This window comes from Strix aluco, chromosome 3, assembly GCF_031877795.1.
Source record: "Strix aluco isolate bStrAlu1 chromosome 3, bStrAlu1.hap1, whole genome shotgun sequence".
NCBI classification, from domain to species: Eukaryota; Metazoa; Chordata; class Aves; order Strigiformes; family Strigidae; genus Strix; species Strix aluco.
Genome location: NC_133933.1, coordinates 69,461,812 through 69,481,991, shown reverse-complemented (window position 1 = coordinate 69,481,991; position 20,180 = coordinate 69,461,812). Strand labels below are relative to the sequence as shown.

Here is a 20,180-nt window from a genome sequence, read left to right as displayed (position 1 = left end):
ACAGCATTTGAATGGAAGACCTCCAAGGAAATTCCAAGTTTCTGTATGAACTGGTATTTGTGCAGAGCAACATTCTTCTGCTGACTCAGTATTGAACCAGCATAAAGTATATGATCACAAGTGCTGTCTTTATATAAGAGGTAAAACCAAGGATACCAAGCACTTGCGGTCATTAAACACCCTATGGTAGTTTTTGCAAGTGTAGGAGTGCCTGGCCAAATACCAATCTAGATAATTACATCCTGCCTACTTACATTCCCCTGTTGCTTTAAATGGATAAGGTATTATTCTTCTATTCTTGTGTAAAAGTGGATACTACAGCCCTTCCTTGGGCTCTGTTAGGACTATTTCTAGCATGACCTTCTCCATGCAGGGCTCTATATGGTCACACAGAGTCATTTATATGACTCAATATATTGTACTAGATTTTGTATTTGCTGTCTTCTGAAATCACTTCCACTGAGCTCACTGGAATTTACTTCAGCCCAAAGACACCAATTTAACCAAAATCATCATTTAATTCAATTTAATTCCTACCTGTGAAAGTCATATTTACAATAAATCACTGTGAAAAATTAGTGTTTGGTTATGAGATTGGTTTCTGTAGGACTTCTTTTGGTACACGTGACTCAGGCCAAATGTTCATTAGTTTTGTCCATGACCCAGTCCACTCTCACTGAAATCTATAGCAAAATAGCAACATGGTTCAATGACAGCAAGGCCAGGCCCCTTAATGGAAGACTTGGCCTTGGGTCTGTGCCATGTAACGGCAGTATGATTCTCCCATCCCTCCTCAGTCGGAAACATGTTACATCGAACAAAGATCATACATAATCTTTTCAAGTCATCTGTATCTTACATTTTAAGAGAGGGTGCAACAGATGGTTAAAACCTCGCTTTAAAGTGATGTCTATTAAAACAACCCATGTTACTAGGGGAGTGTTCCCCATAATAGGAATTTGCTTCATTGAAGTAAAGTGGAAGGAAACCAGAGTTCAGAGAACCTTCATTATCGTGTTCAAGTACCTCAGGTTAGACCACTGCCATTCACGAAAGTCCTCTCGAAAGGAAGGGGTTGTTAGCACGTTTGCCTACAGAAGGAGCCTGTTAGCAAGATGGGGGCTGGCGTTAGTCAGGACTGTTACTCTGCAGCAGGGTTGTCAATCGCAATTATTCCTGCAAACCTGAGTTTTCCCCCCTGCCAGTTACTCTCTAAATTCTCAGTTTCAAAATTCACTTCATATTTCTGGCTTGTCCTACACTATGTCAATTTGAAGGCTGGCTTTTGGGGGCTGTTTTAGTTTAAATGTTTTTCTAGCTGTATTTGTGTAGGTCAAAAGAGTTTTCCAAGTCTGTTCTCTTTCTGAGTGGCGACTCTCCCAAGACAGCAAATGCAGGGTTTTTATAGACTTGTTTTCATGAGGATTTAGTCATCTTAAGTCTGAAATGATTTAGGAGAAAGATGACCATGTTAGTACGATTCACTGAATGCAAATTATGAAATTCAAAGGCAGACAGCTTGAGTAAAATTACGTTTTAAACAGTATCACCAGATGCAAAGTAAGCAAATAGAAGGCAGGTAGGAAAGAATCTTCACAGATCTGTACTTTTTTTCCTTCATTTCACGTGACTTGCTGACCTCAAAATCTTCTGACATTCAGTACTTCTGAAAACCAAGCCTTTTCTCCCACAACGCTCTCCAGCTATAGGGCCTAACTTTTGCTTCTTCTTTTGAATTTTTGACTTACACTCTTTGGAGAGTGAAGTTAACTTGATAGAAAGAGGGTGATGCAGCTGGTTGAACAAGAGCCACCCAATACACTCAGTGAGATAATAGGAGATAATACAAGGTAAAGGATAAGAGTATGAAATATGACTAAGCAATTAAGGATTTTCTTCCACTTCCCCACACTAGATAGAAAAGAGGACCAAACACAGCTGCTGAATTTCCAGCAGAAAAAGAGCGTTCAGTTTCAAAGCAGAAAGGACTCTGCCTCCATCCACACTGACCTGCTCGAGAGGAAGGAGACAAACGCACCCTATAAAAGGGCACCACGATAGGTCCTGTCATGTAGCGCTTGATCATACTTGATCATTCATATATTCCCAACCTTTCCAGCAAGTCAGGATTACTTTACGGTGGGGGTTTATTGTAGAAGAAACAAAAGGGAAAAAGTGAAGTGTGAACGTTGGTGCCTGTACTCGAGTGGATGAGCGCTGGTCGGCCGCCGGCTGATTTGCCACCCGTGCCGTCCGGGGCCCCCCTCTCCTCTGCGCCCACCAGTGCTCCCTGTAGCTGCCAGGGAGTAGCGAAGGGGAAGGGTCCAGGCCTCGGGCTGCGAGGCCGGGGACAGCGGGACGGGCGGGCGGCGGGCAGGGGTGCGTGGGGGGTGCGTGAGGGCGGAGGGCAGCGGGGAGCGGCGGCTCTGGGGGCAGCGGGGGCTCCGGCGCCGAGCAGGGGCCGGCACAGGGCGCAGCCGGGGCCGCCCCTCCCGGCACAAGTGCAAAACGTCGCCCCGGGGCCGCGCTCCTCGGCCCTTACCTCCCCGCTCCCGGGGCGACCTTTTGGGGACCTTTTCTTAGCAAAGTCCCGTCCCATGCCAGGGAAACTTTCTACGTGCCTGTGCGTGAGGAGGTAACTAGTTGCACTCGCTGAACTGCAAGGAGTGTTTGGCTTCTCCCGTACCAGCCTCCTCCTCCTCCAGCTACCCCCCCCCATCCCCCCCCCCCCCCCCCCCGCCCCCCATCCCCGAGTCTCCCCTCCCGTTTTGCTCCGAGTTGCGCTTTATTTGTGTGTGGAGAAAGGGGGGGGACTTGCAGAGGGGATGTCCTGTTTTTGCCAGAGGAACGGTGCAAAAGGGGAACCTCGGCTCGGAGAAAGGACGAGAATAAATAAATAAGGAGCAGCCCTCAAATAAAAGTAGCGGCATATCCCGACAGCGAGAAGGTGAGTGTCTCTCTGACTTCCCAGTCCCCGAGGCTCCCTCCCACCCCTTCTGCTCAGAGGTGGGGGAAACCGGCTCCCTGTCGCATGTGCATGTGTCCGTGGAGGTGGGTGTGTGCGTGTGCTTGCGTTTAGGGTTTATTTAGCATTGTTTTCATGTTGGTCGGATGACCAAAAAAAAAAAAAAAAAAAAAAAGTTGCTGTAAAACAAACGTGATGAGAAGGAGTAGCGGAGCCGTCCATCGCGGGGCAGAGCCGGGCGTTCGCCCCCGGTCCCACGCGAGTTTAGTTGCAAAAAACCTGGTCTCCGGTGCGGACGGGGTGACTTTTTGCCCGTCCAGCCGGACTCTCCGCCTCTCTTCAGGTGACTGCCCGGGCCGTTCTGCCCTCACCCCTGGCTATGACCGCGGCTGCTGGGGTAAGCCCCGAGACGGGCGCAAGCCGTGCCGGCTGCCATCGCATTGTTCCCCGCTTGCGCCTCCCGCCCACCCCCGTAGCAGCGGAAACGGGGGGCCCGGGCTGCGCCCCGCCAGCGGCCGGGGGGGATGCGGGCCCGCCCGGGCGAGGCGGGAGGGCCGGTCGGGCGGGAGGGCTCTGCCGGCCGCCGGGTCGTCCCTGCCGCCCCGCCGCGCCTGGGAGGGCCGGGGCCGGGGCCGGCGGCGGCACGACCGGAGGCTGGGAGGAAACAAGTTTTTTGGCGGCGGCGGGGGGAAGCCCCTCCGCCCAGAGCGGCGTGAAAACACGCAGGGAGGGTAGCGAGCCCCTTCCCCAAGCGCCCGTTCCCGCCAGCGAGGCTCGGGTCTGGGCAGCGCGGGGGGTGAGGCGGCTCGGCCGGGACCCGCAGGCACAGGCGGCGGCGGCAGAGGAGGTCGGTTCCGCCGGCCGCCCACGGGCCCCGGCTCTTGCCCCAGCCGCCGGCAGCGCTCGGGGGTCTCCCGGGCCCGCCTGCCCCGTGCGGCTGGTGGCTGGGGGGGGGGGGGTGTGTGTGTGCGGGCTGCCCCCCGCCCGGCGGCCGCTGCTGGGGCTCCGGCAGCCGCTTTTCCCGCGATCGGAGGGGAGTGAGGGCAGAGCTGCCCGTTGTTTTTTGTTCCTCGCCGTTTCCTCTCCCTGAGGGATCCCTCCTGCCCTCCCCCGCCCTGGCTTGGTTTTCTTGCGGTTTAAAGACCAAACGGCGCGTTTTCGGGTTGTCCCAGCTCGCCCCCTGCCCCCGGCGCGGGTCCCCGCTGCGCCGGAGCACGGCGGCCCAGGAGAGCCCCGGCGCGGTGGTCCCGCCGCCCTTCCCGCCGGCGGCGGTGCGGGGTCTTGTGTTTTGGTTTGAAAGCGTTTCCACGTGGGGAAGCCTCTGTGTGTGTCTGTCTGTGTGCGTGTGTGTGTGTGTGTCTGTGTGTGTCTGTGTGTGTGTGTGCGCGCGTACTTGATCCGCGAGGAGGTAACAGGATTCTCCGTGTTCAAACCCAGTGGGCTGTTGGCCATTAATTTGCCTCTCCGGCTGTCATTACAGACACTTCCAAAATCAGATACCCGCGGAAAACCGCCGGCTGGGTTTCACACGGCTCCGGCGGCGGTTGTCCCCGCGCCGCGGGGGCTCCGCGCCCTGCCCGGGCGGCGGGGGGTGCCCCGGGGCCGCCGCCCGGCACCCACCCGCGGGGGAGCGGCCCCGCGGCTCTTGCCACCGAGCAGCGAGAGCGGGAGCCCACGGCAGCGCCGCTGCCAATCAGTAATTGGCATCTAAAGTTTCATTTACATTTATGAAACCGCCGCTGAGCGCCAAGTCGGTACGGCGCTGCCTCCCCGTTATCCCGCGGGCAGGATTTAAAGCGGAGCACGCGGAGGTGTGCGTTTATCTCGCGAGTGGCGATGTGAAATAGCTGGTATTTACAAAAATCCTGGGAGGCACGCCGTACCAGACAAGGGAGCGCCTTGGCCGATCCGAGTTTAAGCATGAAGTCATGCTAGAACAGTAAGAAACCAGTATTTTCAGTTTTGTCGGTTTTGTCTTACGTGTTTCACTTGCTGAGACTAGAAAGTGTATCTAAGATAAACTAATCGACAGTTTAGAGTAAAGTATACAAAGCAAGCATCATTTCTGCGTGGTAAATATTTTTCTTTTGGTCTGACCTCAGTGTTTATTTGTTATTTGAAGAGCGTACTTGCATTAAAGCTCAGGTCATATCATCGTTTCATTTCCTTAACACTCAAAAGAGCGGTTTCGTAAAATTTCTGGGGGTTTCTCTTTTTCTCTTCTTATTTCTGAAAATGCTGCCGAACAACAAATGTTTGCAAACTTACGATATGTATCATATTGTGGGTGAAGTGGAAATACAGATTGACATTTCTCTCTCTTCTCTATGATTCTTCCTGTATGTTTGACATCTAGCATTAGCTGGGCTACGTCTGAAACAGCTCTTCTTGCTTTCTTTAGAAAATTCTGATATTTATGTTACCAGATGTTCTTCAATCAAATTTAATAAAAATGGGAGAGGAGTATGTTGACTAATCTTTTATGTATCTTTGTTCAGATAACTCATATGCAGTTATAAATTGTTCTGTGTATATGCTTGTACTGCTAATAAATTTAGTTGAAGGTTACTCTTGCTGGATTTGTATTTGTTAATGGCTTCACAACACTTTGCAATAGAAATTTATTCTGCTGTGTGGGTAACACCAATGGGATAGATAAATTCTAAAAAAGGAATTTAATGAGCAGAAACCCTCTGGGTTCCCAGTTAATTGCAGTTCCCAGTTAAAATGTTTCAAACAAGGCAACTAGAAATACAGCTATAGATAGTATCCTGTTGCATATTTTTAGCCTCTGATGCAAGCTTTGAGAGCTACTCTTTAAACTTTATGCAACTTTTACCTTGCAGTCCTAGAATTAATCAGTGTTAAACACTGGCGTTTGGTGTGGGAAAGCTACCTGTCTGTTTCCTTGATGACCTGGTGGTATTGCACGACATTCAATGCAATCTCCCACTGTTAAAATTTAAACTAGTTTTCCCTCTATTAAATATGAAAGTTAATTCAGAAAGACGAAAGAAATTCCTGGAATTTCTGTCAAACTCTCTGGGACACGACTACTCATTTTTTTCTGTGTTATCTTTTTCTTTCTTGAAAGTAGGGACTTTATGAACTCAGGGTAAAACAGGTCTCCCTTTTTATAAGGAGAGTTTATTCAGCATACTTCTATATTGCAGCTGCTGATCATATTTCATAGAGCTGTTAAAGCACTTAAAACCTAAAATTAGGTACTGTCTGGTAGTAAATATTTCAAATCACTCCTTGAAGAAATAAATAGAGAAGTGGGCTTTAAAAAAAAGGACGTTCTGAAATATATCATTGAACAAAAGTAATCTTGCTTTGCTTATACTCAAAATAATGCTGTTACAACCTAAATCGCTGATTTCAACACAGTGTGCTTTTTCCTTAGGTTTTCTTCATCTCCGGCATTTTATTGTGATTTTATACTGACTTTATTTGATATCATAACCTGGTACTTTGTTCATGCTATGTTTACTGCAGCAACACTTGTATTAACAGGTATCGAATTAACTTCTAACATACCTGTACTTCCAGGGAGTATTCTTCTGATACTAAGAACTGAAACGTAAGTCCCCTTGCTTCCCGGTGTGTATGTTTCTGGATGGCTTTTAATTGCAGAAGGTGTACAGTTGCTTCTTCCACATTTAAGATGAATTAATTTACAGATTAGTGGTTTTAATTTGTGTTTTTTTGTTTTATGGTAGTTTTCTATATGTCTTTTAGTTGAACATGGGAATAGGTTTATTTGCTTGTTATCATTCATTTTTAGTATTGTCAGGGTTTGCAAGAAGGATGCAAACACAGGGGCATCAGACTAACAGACTTCTGTCAAGTTGATCAAGTATTTTTGAAGCTTTTTGAAAGTTCAGCAATAAACCGAGTCTGGTAGCAGAAACACGCAGAGGTCTTTGGTCTTTACTTTGCACTTGAGAATCCAATGTTATTTCTACTACCTAACATATCTATAATCTTCTTGCCATTTTGCGCTAGAAAAGCAGTATTTATGTTGTGCAAGTGGAAAAAGATTTTTGATATTTGGTCATTGATTGAGAGGTTTATAAGCAAACTTTTAATATGTGGTATTAACTTATTATGTGCTATTTTTCTATTTTGGATTTAAATATTGTGTAAATGTGTGTCCAACTTAACCTTTTCTGTCATTGAAAAGTGCTAATTGATCTTGCCGGCCCTGACATAATAGTATAGTTTGATATTTGAAACCTTTCAGCTTTGGCATGGCCCTTTAATCACCCCTGAGATTTCAGGGCATGGTTCTACTGAAGGCATAAACTGCTACTCTTTTTAAAATTAATTAAAGAGGTTTATTAGAAATAAATTATCTTTTTGGTCTTTTAAAGTCAACTGTTCTACCTATCGAAGCCCCAGGCTTTACAATATACATTAAAAACTTTCTGCTTTACTTATATATATTAGGTGACATTTTAGATATTGCTGTACAGAAATCAGATTGTTATGAAATAATTTTTTTGGCCACTCCATACTTCTGTGTTGCAGTATTATTAAATCTGTCATTAAATCAGACGTGCTTAAAGGAACTTGGATGCACTTTGCAGTGCGAAAGCTCAGATATGAAGAGTGTTTATCTGTCAAGTAAAGAATAGAATTTATTTGAAAAGGTAATAAAACTTACATTTTTAGTCCACATTGTAGGTTGTAATGCTGCCAGAAGGATTCCTTTTGGGATGCCTGTAATACTGGACCTTGGTGAAAACTGTTTTTAAGCAGATTCTTCTTTTTGTCTCTAAGCCTGTGAAATGCTGGCCCACCTTTTGCTTTAATGTTAAACAGTAAAATTACTTTGATGATTGATTATCCTATATCAAAGTGCATCACTGGGCAGTCTCACTCACAGGGCTGTATATAGGCTAGTTGTCAGACTTTTGAGCAAAATGTCAAATGCTAATGACTGAAGGAATACTAAAGTTTAAGCATTGTATTTTCAATTTATTTAAAATTTCTTCATGATAAGGGAAGATTATAATGAGGAGTGATTATCTTCAGAACTTTTGGAGGACCAGATACCAGTGAGACTAGTATATATTTGATCTTAAGCTATTAGGCTCAGGTACTAGACACTAAACTTTGATTTAGACTGCAATTATCATGGATTTGAAAGAAGGATTTTGGAGGTTTTCTGTGCCTAAATTCTTTTGGAGGTATGTGTCCTTTTCCTAGAATTAAAAAAATAAATAAAATTATGGTGACTTTTCATTAAGCAGCTGTCCATAGAAGTAGAGTGTGGCAAATAATGTTGCAGGACTGCGTAGGGCTGTTTAATTGGATGTAATTTAAGTGCTGTCTCTGAAGAACTCAGTCTGTCTGGGCTGACTGAATACTGTGTCTTTACACCCGAGTTGCCTCCTATTGTGTCTAGACTATACAATTTGACTAATTTGGAGCAGCAAATTGCAAAAAGACCTCCCAAGGCAACCTGCAAAATATTCACATACAGAAGACTAATTTTCATATACGTGAGGACTTTTTACTTATGTATTTAAGTTAATATGCACTAGATATTTTGACAACATTAAAATTTATTACTATTGTGACATGACCCAGTATAAGTTTACATTGTCAGGAGTGTAAAGAATTACAGCTGCCTTTTTTTTTAATTGGGTAGATGCAGCAAGTAACTATTCTGCTCTTGACACATATATAATTAAACCACAAAAACCTCCATTAAAATACCATAAAGGGTGTGATTTAGACCACAAATTAAAAGAAATACAGAGCTGACTTTGCAGCTTTTCAAATAATTCTCCTCTATGACTATGTGTATATAACTATTGAAATCAATGCTGGTGCATGAGGTAATTGGAAACTTAACTTGATGTTTTGTGCCAGATCCTTAGCTGTTGCAAATTGGAGTAGGAATGTCGAAATTACTGGAGTGGTCTCACATTATGCCAGATGAGTATCTAGTCCTCTATTCTTAGTGCAGTCTGTTTTTTGGGGGAGGTGTATTGTAGTATACTTTGTATGTGTGAGATCACAGGCACAGAGTAGTGAGTGATCCTGCAATACTTAGAAAAAATAAAGCAGTGTTAAGTATAAATGTCCAAATCATATATTCATGTTTTCTTCCATTTTAAGACATTTTCATACTCCTATGTTAGAATACATATTTTTATTTTTTACAGCATTTTATAAATGACGACAGAGATGTCTTTTAGGGTAATTCTATTCCTGAAAATGATGCAGTTAGAAATATTGTTAACTGACTGTATTCTTTTAATTCCTTTCAGGCAACTTTGTTGCTCATAGAAGTGAATGGTCAGGTTGTGTTTACTCAGGGACATTTTGTGAATGCCAAGCCTATTCGATGAAAGGTGTGAAGTCCATTTACCATGTTAAATCCCACCTGGATATTCCTTTTTATTTACTGTAGTATATTCTCAGAGAATCACAGAAAATTAAGTTCACTTAGTCCCAAGTGAGAGCAGCTAAACCAGCCTCTGTACACTCTGGTTTATGCATTGTGACATCACACTATATGTGAGGTCTTTCTTGCAGCTCTCCCGAGTGTCCCAGTGTAGACATGGTTTCACAAAACCAGGCACAGCTCAGGCAGATTATGCACATTTCCTCTGCCAAGTTCTAGCAATGCAACTCAAATTCAACCTAACGTTCCTGTTCTGGTCTTCTTAATGCGGAGAACTAGGGAGCTGGAAACTAATAGGGCCAAATGGTGTAGAGGTTTTACAAATGGAATAATTATATTCTGGGAAAGGGTCTCCCAAATAAAATTTCCAGGTTGCCCCAAGGCAAGATTTGGAACTGTGGTAGGTTTCCCAAGTGGAAAGATTAAAGTACTTTTCCACTCGGCCACCTATTTTTATGTTTATTCTAATCTGGTGTGATAGAAGGAGCTGGTGTAATGTTCGTATTAATTTCGTTCAGTTGATTGCTCCTTCAGAGAAGCAATTTTTCTGTTCAAAGCACTGTCTGAGTGCTGAGCTCACTGTGCAGCAGTATGGCTGGGAGTCACCTGCAATAAGAGGTCTTTCAGCTAAAATGGCCAGCTCATGTGTTTCCTAGTCATTTCTGGTAGCTATTTAACTATGATTCAGCTTGTTTTCCAACTTTCTGACTAAACTGTAGTCTAATTTCTCCAAGGGCTAGCTGAGTAGTCAGATTTTTGGCTTAAGACAAATCAAATTGAAGGAGATACCTGTTGATAGTTGTGAAACTACCCAGATTTTTGGGGTCTTCCTTAGCTCCGCATTGAAGGAAGTCCAAGATCAGGACTGCATCTCGAGAGATGCTGTCAGATCAGGACTAAGCCTACAGCAGTTCGACTGTAAGGTCTGTAGGAAAAGGGCTATCATTTTGCTTTGTTTTTACATAGTTTGCTAGGGATATTGGTTCGTATAAGCAGTAATAGTAGTAATCTGTGTGTGACTCGTTGCTGTGTGTGACCAACCGAATCTGGAGTTCCTGCATCCGTCTGCTTTCTGTGGCAGAGGACGGAAGAGAGCAAAGCTATGGTTTCACATTTGGTGGCAGTGCTTCTTAAGCAGCCCTTTACCCCTCCTCTGCCGGCCACTCGTTTAAGCTGGATCTGTTCCTTGCTGTGGTTCACAAACAGCTGTGCTGGCATGAGGCAAAGGTTGGAATGAGTGGCAGCACCCGCGCTGCCGAGCCTGGCACCAGCGCTGCAGAAATAGCTGCAGAACCACAGTCTCCGTTACCTAATCTGCCACCTCTATTAACTGAAGTGCAGGGTCAAGTCTGCGGGATAGGTGGAATTTTTCAGAATGAAAACATTGTCTACAAAAATGATCCCTTGATCTTTGACCAAAAGGTTTTGTTGATGTGGGGTTTTTTAACTAAAATAACTTTTTAAACTAAAATAATTAAAATAATTTGCAGATATATGTGCAGGTTAAAACAATAGGGAAAGTTACGGTACCTCTGGAGGGGACAGCTGTGATGGTTTCAAAGGAAGTAAGGAGTCCAGATATGATACCAGATGATAGAACTTTCCCAGGTCCATGCAGCACTGTCCAGAATCTGGGCCCACGGGGGACAGCCAGGGCATAACTGCATGAGAAGAATGTCATTGCCGAGGGCTGCAGCACTCATGATGGGCTGCATTCTTGTACCACTATTCCTGGGGAAAGAAGCGGAATAATTTTTCAAAAGTGGCCATTGCTTAGCTGTCACTGTGGACAAGTGCTTAATTTATGGCAACTATTTTTTATTAGTCTCCACTGTCACAAAGTATTAACTTACGTGCTATCACATTCCAAATGCCTTTTGTATGTTGTTCCCATATAACACTGAAATACGCATGGCATACCACATCACGGGTTTATGAAAATCAAGCATGCCAAACTAGTGATACTGTTTTTGATGTGAGTACAAGTTTGATTTCAAGAGATAAGAGTAGTGATGTAATAAAGTTCTGTACGGGTTTTGAGTTGACGTGACTTTTTGATTAATAAATTTAAAGGATACAAAATGAACTTGGCACAAATGAAATGGATTCAAGAGCAAACTAAAGCATAGATTGCAAAAGTACTCGTTAATGAGTCTTTAAAGAGGACACTATTACAAAGAGTTTTTCAGGGTCTAGTCTTCAAATTAAAAACTATTTATTATTTTACCTGTGACAGAAACATTAGTAAGTTCTACAAGAAGTAATACCTTTGATTAGGTCAATTGCTGACCTAATAAAAGAGATCTTCTTACAAACTTCCTTGTACTTCTGTCGTCAGACTGTAATGCCTACAGTACTGCTACGGCAAAGACTGAGGGAAGAGTAAATAATGAAGAAAGCAGATTGCTAAGAGTAGTCTGGCTCGTTCAGCAAACTGAGAGCAAGCAAACAGTATGTGCTTCACTACAAGCCAGTGGTTTATTTAAAAAAACAACTGGAGGCCATAGCAAATGATCAGGATGGTATCATAGCCAAAAAAAGGAGTAGCATTTTAAACAAAGTACTAGGCAGAGTAAAAGAGGTTACATTACCTGTGTAGATAGTATGGGTGCAGCTACTACTGGAAAGCTGGGCCCTCTTTTTGCTTTCGAAAGGAAGCTGGAAAAATTGGAGAAGTTTCATATATAAGACCAGAGGAGTAATTAAACAACTGGAAAACATGTCTTCCAGGGGATAAGCAGGTTTTAGTTTACCAAAGGAGAATGTAACATAGTTTGATCACAGCTAATAAATATCTAAATGGGGGAAGGGAAATCTGGTAAAGGGTCCATTGTCAAAGCGGCTGTTATCATTAAAATCTGGGAATACCTGTTTTTCACAATTACTTTGTGTTGCACTCTTAGTGTTGGCTCTTAGTAAGAGAGACTCGGCTGTGGGATGGCAAGCTGCTCTGTGGACTTCACGGCATTCCAGTTGCATGTGGGGACTGTTGGTGGGCCAGGAACCAAAATGAGTGCAGACAGCTTTTGTGAGGATCAGCAGCATAAAAAATGAAGGCTACACAACACTTCTAATACGGGTTTTAGCATTTTCTTTGTGCTGGGCAAAGGTGGCACATAGGAATTTTGCTACTTTTCATTTGTTGTGTTTTGACGGTCTCAGTTTAGGTTGATGGCCATGTTGCAGGAGTGTTAGGTTTGATGAGTAATAATTGTCTTCCATTCTGTCAGACACCATCTGAGCTGTGTGCTGGCACCAGCAGGAGTTCCTTATTCTGGGACAGTTTTGCATTCCCATTTTTTGTTTCCTGTCGTTAAGTAATTCCTTGAGAATGGAACATTTTCTCAAATGCAATATTTAGGGGTTACTATCAACTTGAATTAAGAAAGAGGTTGCGTTTCTCCTACCAAACCAGAACCCAAGTACCCATGTTTATTTTCAGTGGCTTTACTTTTATATTTCTTTCTGGCATTTCAAAATGTTCCATTGAAGAACCGTATGTGAAACACTTGCAGTAACAGGAATGGCAGTTGCCGGCAAAGTGGGCATTGAAGCTGACAGATGGAAAGGAAGGGCAAGCTGCGAGCTTCCTCCTTCATCAGGGTGTTTCTAGGAATTTTAACAAGTATTTGAACTTCTTCAGTAACTATTATTGCGTATTCATACTGCTGAATACACTCTTCAAAAAACAAATAGGCTGGATAGATACTATGCTGTCACAGCTTTCATTTTAACATGTGATTGGATTCTTTGGGTTAATTTATCCAGCCTTGTAAAACTGCTGTTTGCTTTTACCTGGAGGATATGCTCATTTTCAGGTCTTCCTAAATGGTAAAATGGTAAGTAGGGCTTCTGTTTTAGAAATAACCTTTATTGTTACCTTATATTATTTCTGTGTCACAAGGTGATTTTTTTTTTAACGTGTGAAAGGTAAATTTGACATGTCTTTTGGGGAGATAAAATAATAAATAATTAATATTTTCAAGTTGACAGTGTCTCTTTAAATATTCTGGCTAACCAAGCATAGCCTTTTTCTTTCTGTTTTCAGTGGCTTGTTTATAAAGAACTGAAATGTTTTATTTGGTTTGTTTTCAGCTATTTTCTACAAAAAAGAGAAGGAAAATGTCTCCAAAATTAACCAAAATATGCCGTGTAGTAAAAACCAAAACCCTTCCCCCTAACAAAATCTAGTTGTTCAAAACATTGAAATGGGCAGCTAGTAGGAAAATAAAATTAAAATTTTTATTAAAATTCTAAAAGAGTATGCTTCTAACTGTGGCATCTTTGCATTACTTTTTTTTTTCCGCTTGGGAATCATCTTTCTTTTAGTTAAGGATTGTGTGGGTTTGATCAATCATGAGTTTGAAAATGCTGCATTTAAATTTTTGCTAATCAATTTCCCTTTATTTTTAGGGGAACACAGTGGGATTCTAGATTAGATTTGTTTACAAATCCAGGCCAGAAAGAGTGTTAGCATTTGTTTTATTTATTTCTGGCTGGAATAATCTGTATTTGATTAATCTGGAACGACTCAGAAGAGGTCTGTGTAGCTGCATGCCTTATCTGAGCGTGAGTGAAGAGGTCTCGCAGTTGGGAAGCCCCCAAGCATCAGTGGATTTGCAGCTCTGGTTTCAATCTCAGCAATTTCACGGCGTATTGTGCAATGTTAGGATAAGGGAGGATTTGCTGAGTGTATAATTCTGTACTCTGAAATTCTTAAAGCTAATCCTTCTTATTTGTTGCACAGGTAGGGGATGGGAGTGGTAGGAAGAGTAGGGGAGTCAGTTTTAGTCATATTTGTCTACCTGTAAAATTGGTACCCAGTTTTGCAAGAGTGGTAAATGCTCCACTTTTGCGATAGACCCTTTATGTTTCTTACTTGTTTTACATACCTAACTGATGCAGAGGCGTCATGGTCTGTGTTGCTCTGCTTTTTTGTCTTGATGCCTGCTTTTGAGTGGTACCAAATGGTTTTGTGGTAGTGTGACTTGTTTCTAAGTTAGAAGTACCCGATGCAGAGTGGAATATCATTTTAATTTTTCTTGAATAAAATGTCTGCAAATACCACACAAGCAATGTTACCCTTCAGGAAACTCAGTTCAAGGAAGCAAACTGTGCTAAACTGACAATTATACAAGTGTTCACAAAAGACCATGCAGAATTTGCAAGACTATGTGTAACAAATATATAGTGACTGGCATGAAAACCAATTGTTTGACTTGAATTTTGAGAAGTTTTCAGTGTATTACAGTTTGGTGGCATGAATCATGTCTGTTTTGATTGCTGTATTTAATGTCTGACATGAAAGGAAGATGGGAATAACGAGTTATGTCCTGGTTACAGATGTGTCATTTTTCAGGGGAGGGAGAAGGTAAAAGGAAACTAGATGAGCACAGAACTGTAAATGCTTGATGGATGTTGAAGATCTCTTCCCTGTTCTTAACATACATCATAACCCAGTATGGATAATTCTATTGTCTCAGGATGTGGAAATACCTGAGCTGTGTTACCAGGAGCAAACACTCTCTCATCTCCAGCAGGGATCAGAGTAAGACCCTAAATCTTCCATGAATCTGAGTCTCAGGGTTATCAGCGTCCTGTGATAGAATACCGGATTTTATTTTTAATTCCTATTTTGGTTTTTGTGCTAATAATGTCTGGCATTGCACCTTGAAAGTTACTCTTTTCAGAAACATAGTTTCTATACACATTAGAATGTATACTGTATATTCAGTTTAGACATAGGCATGCTCTTATGTACATCCATGCTGGATACTGTGCTGGGATGAGACTGCTGAGCGGGTCCTGGAGCGTACCCTGGGCAGCCCCCTCCATCTGGCTGGTAGGCTGTCATCCATGTATTTGCTGTGAGAGCTAGGGCTCTTGTTTACAGAGAAAGCATCTGGGTCCGTTTGCTTTTCAGCATATCCTGGAAATTCCTCCTGTATTCCTTCCCTGTAACTGAGTAGCTGGACAGTGTGCTTGGTTGCAGTAGGCAGGAAATTCATCTGTGCTCAGAAGCCTATGGAGTTGTGTGAGTTATATGAACTCCTAGAGTAATTCTGATAATTCAAAATAAGTATTAACGTACCTTCCCTATTTAAGCAATCCATCTGCAAATGCAGATTGCTATAGGCAGATGCCCAGCGGAACACAAATCCCAGGGAAGATGATTTCCCTCCACCATGGGCCACAGGACATGCTCAGAGCTAAAACAGTCTGGGCACCAGGGATGGTGCGGCGTGCTGTCCTCCCCGCTTCAGGCCAAGGGCTCTGGGTAAGGAAGGAGCTTAACATTTTGGAGGTCACTAACAGATGGAAAAGTGGGTTCTGCATGTGTTACGAAGGGTTCCAGAAAGCTCTAAAACTTCTCTAAGAGTAAAATTCTCATCCTCAACAAGCTAAAAGTGGACTGAAAGCAAACTGATTCAAAGAGAGCCATATCTAACCCTCCAGAGATGAGGGCCTGAGGGAAAAAAAAGGTACTAGAAGAGGAGGAAGGGAAGCATGGGCATTCCGTATTTTCCTTAGTTCTCTAGACTGTGGAGCAAGATTTGTTTCTACAAAGCAATACAAGTTTTTCAGGAGGCTCATTTCACTCACCTTGATATCAGGAGGTGAAGACCAGTTACCTCAGCTAAGCCTAAATACGCATGCAAGATTCCCAAGTCACTTCTGCTTCCTGCAAGAATCCTTCTGATTAAAAGGAATGTGAAAAGAAAAATTTTGAGAACTAAAAAAAATGTTAAAATTCTGTACACTTTCCACCTGCCAGTTGCCCTCAGGGAAGCAGTATATGTCCCTGACTAGGTCATACTGTCAGGATGACTTCGGTTTTTTACTGTTCATTATGTTTATGGTATTTAAAATTTGTTAGTCATTTGCTCTCCTTTGATGTTAGATATACATAATGTTTCTTACTGTTTTTTCCACTAAAGAAGAATTGTTTTTATTAGGTTGACACGTCTTTCAAGAAAACACAGCACTTGTATAAGAGAAAACACAAAAGCCAACAAAGCTAAAAATTAGTTAGAACTAATTTATGTTTTCATATATTTATTTTAAAATGTGTTAGAAATGTATCAAGCAATAGCTTTTCTGAGATTATGTTGAGAGCTGAGTTTTCAGATGTCTTCTGAAAGCTGATGTCTTCTTTTTCTACCAAAGCATGGACAGTGATCTCCAGTTTCTAGAAAGCCCTATGATTATAATTTTGCTTATTTTAAAAGTGTTAAATTATTATGGTGGTTTTTTTTTTTTTTTTTACTTGCCTGCTAATAGTTTCACTTGAGTTTTGAAGAAAGCTACATTATAAAGTACATCAACCTCATTCCTCATCTGGATCTTTCTTCTTTTGCAAATATAATACTATTAGGGACTGAGACAGCAGTATGTTTTTACTGTCCAAAATACAGTTTTGGACTGTAGATACAGACTAACTTGAACTTCTAATAAATCAGCATTTGGTTTCCTTTTCTTTTAGCTTGTGTTTTATCTTTTTCACGTGAGACTACAAGTGATATGCATGCTGACAACTAGAAGAATGTTTTCCTAAGTAAGAAAGGATTGAATGTTAGGTGGTGCCTGTTTGTTACTGCCTGTACCCTCTCTCCTGTTCCTTCAGAAAAATGAGTTTCATGGGAAACAACTAGCATGAAATCATCTAATTTAGTGAGATTGCAGTGCATATGCACTAGTTCCTTGCACTGATTCTAGAGCAATTCATTTTCTCATTACCTGCCTTGCATAACCTTTCACAAGTGCCTCAGATGTGCTTCAAGCTCCTCAAATGTTCTGTAGCGAAGGTGTAAACCAGATAGAAGCTTGCCTGAGGCTGGGGGTGTTCAGACCCCGGCGCCTGTCCTCTTGTTGGCATCTTACTGCTGCACGTCCTGCATATGTTGAGTTGCAGTTATAAGCACTAAGTACCTACTATCACAGGTTTCTGAAGTAGAGCACTAGAAAATGAGAAATTGCTCTATTTGTGACCACTTCTCACTTAACAGTTTGACTCTCAACCTGTGGCCGTGATAGAAATTAGTTGTTCTATGTGGTGATGAGTTAATTGTGTTAACCACAGCAGCATCCTTTCTGTTTATTCTCTAGGCTTCTTATTGACACATTTCAAAATGTAAAAACTGATATAGTAACTTTGGGATCCTGCAGCTCCTGTACTGTACTGACAGACCATCACCATGATATAACCTCAATAGATGTTTTTCAGATGAAAAAGAATAAAAAGAACCTGACAATGTGCCCCAGGGGATTATAATGTGGAAAAAAATGTTGTGGGAGAAATTGAGGAGCACCCCTCTATAATGTCATTTAAGAAGACCAACTCATAGTCGACCAGGGAGGACTTTATTCCTAAGTTTTTGGGTTGAAGTGAAAGGGAGGAAAATTTTTTTCTGATGGCCAAACTCCTCTTCCAGATGATGGATTCTTCTTGGAGCTCTATCTCTCCATCTGCCTGACTAGAAGGCCTGAAGCAGCCTCTGAAATACTCTTGGGAAAGTTCAAGTGCTTTAGGGCTGTTTTTTACCTGTGGGTCCCCAAGCTTTACATTCTTTCTTGAGCTTATGAAAGCAGCACAGGATCTTATTAGACATCCCATAGAAAATGAAACTGCTTCAGTCAGTTGTTTATTTGTTGCAATACTAATCTTCTGAAGAAATCTTTGCAAGGGGAGAGACCACGTCCTTGCTTGTCTTACATTTTCAGTTATTTACAAAGGAGTATGCAGCAGATCCTCAACTAGTTTTGTGGGTTTTTTTAACTTATGGGTGTATCTCTGGGAGGAAACACATGTTTCTCCTCATGGTCGAGTCCTGGAAGTTGCAGTTTAAATTTGATGAAGTGTTTTATTCCCCCAGATAAAAATAAATAAAAAATTAGATTTAAATGCATTTGTTGATGAGGAAAGTCAGGAATCCTCCTAATTAAGACATTTCTTAGAAAGGTAAAATTTTTATCTGGGAGCATAAAACACTTCATCAGTTTTAAAGCCACATCTGCAAGGACTAGATCAAGAGCAGAAACAGGCATTTTTCTTCATTCTGGCTTGTCTGTGAGTTTAAGACTTTTAACAACAGTTTTAAAAATAGTTAAACCCAGTTAGAAACATTTGCAATATAATAGGGATACGAGTGCCCTCCCTCCCTCTGTTTTTAATCTGGTTCTCTTGATGGGATAAACTACAAGGTTGAATTGGTAACTGGATTATTGCCTCATAAAACAGCACGAGGTTACTATTATCCTTTAATTTTATATCTTTATTAGGGAGTAATGTTGGTCTTATTTAAGTCACTGACTTCTCTAATGGTTTTTCTCCTCTTTTACAAATTTATAAAACTAAACCCTAAAGGATTTGGTCTAAGTGCAGTTGGCATAACTGCCATGATAGAAATCATTGTGTTAGCAGTTGGTTATAATCGGCTGCTTTAACTGGGCTCAAAATGTAGCAGGATTTAGCTGTTGATAGGTAGAATACTGATAAAATATTAGTTCTGAATTTTATTTTAAAAAGCTCGATTTCTAGTAAGAGTATTAGAATTTTGAGGCAGTGTGAACAACAGAGCCCTAGAAACTATTATAATATAGCATGTTTGTGTAAAGGATATATTTAACACATTGTGTATTTCTGCAAAGATTAAACAAGCTTGTCTTTGTCTTGTAATTCAGTAAAGTAAGTTAAAAAATAAGTGAAGGTCAGTCTTTTCTAGAAGGTGACTAATACAAGTGGCATATTTAATGATGCGTTCCAGTGGGTACATCCACCTGAATTTTGGGACACAACACATATTGTGGGTGAGTCATAGGCAGTTCTTAATAGTAAAACTCCTGTTGGACTTACATGGTCAGGATGTTTTTAAAATATTGATACATTTTATTTTTTAAGGAAAAATGTGACATCTATCTGTTGATTTCAGTGTGTTTTGGTTAAGACCATGATCAGTATGGAAGGAAACATGAATATGGGTCTGTCTGTTATGGTATGGCTCCGTAGCTGAGTTGTAGTTGAGTTTCACACAGAAAATGAGGGATCTGTCACCTTCAGTGACCAACAGGCAGAATTAGAGCATTTAATGTTTGAATCCAAGCCAGGTACCAACTTTCAGTCAGTAAACTTAGAAACTAGTCAAACAATTGTTCCAAATCTTGTATTTTACTACTGAGTGCTTGACTGTTTCTTTCCACAGGTAACCTTACTAATGCAATAACATATACACACTTCAAACTCTTAATTAAATTAAAGCAGATTTTGTGTTTAAGTTATTCATGGAATATTTTAGGATTGGTTGTGAAAATTCACCCCTGTGTTCAGAATTGCTTCCTTTGGCAGGGGCTACCCCAGGAAGTGCCGTGTAGCTGTGTGCTTTCTCTCAAAATACCCATTGTTCTTGGTAGGCTCCTTTCTGAAATTTGCCAGTAGTGGGTGTTTTAAAGAAGCCTTTTAATTCCCCTTTTGTCATTTTACAAATATAAGTAAGTTAAAGTTAACTTTAGGATTGGTTAGGATTTAGGATTAAGAAAGGATGTGGGCTCCACATTGACCAAAAATCCATGGGAGATGGTTACTGTTTTGGTGAAGGCATCATGGGTGAAGACATCAATGTCTTGGATCCTTCTGAAATCGAGAGGAGACTGAAGCCATTTTGAAAAACAGGAATTATTTTCAGCTTTCTGATAAAGTGAAATACATGCAATATGAGTTGCTGACAATTGGTCTTTATGTAACATCATGGCAAAAATTAATGAAATGTGAATGAAAATATTTTTGAAACTTAGAGAAGA

At 41.7% G+C, this 20,180-nt stretch overlaps 1 protein-coding gene across 1 annotated transcript in view; it reads left to right on the top strand.

The window, feature by feature from the left end:
* The first annotated feature begins 2,796 nt into the window (after positions 1-2,796).
* EYA4 (EYA transcriptional coactivator and phosphatase 4) overlaps positions 2,797-20,180 on the top strand; it is a 156,052-nt gene continuing 138,668 nt past the window's right edge. The window contains exon 1 of the mRNA XM_074820719.1: positions 2,797-2,947. The gene's annotated coding sequence lies outside the window, so the exon portion shown is untranslated. The remainder of the gene's footprint in view (positions 2,948-20,180) is intronic.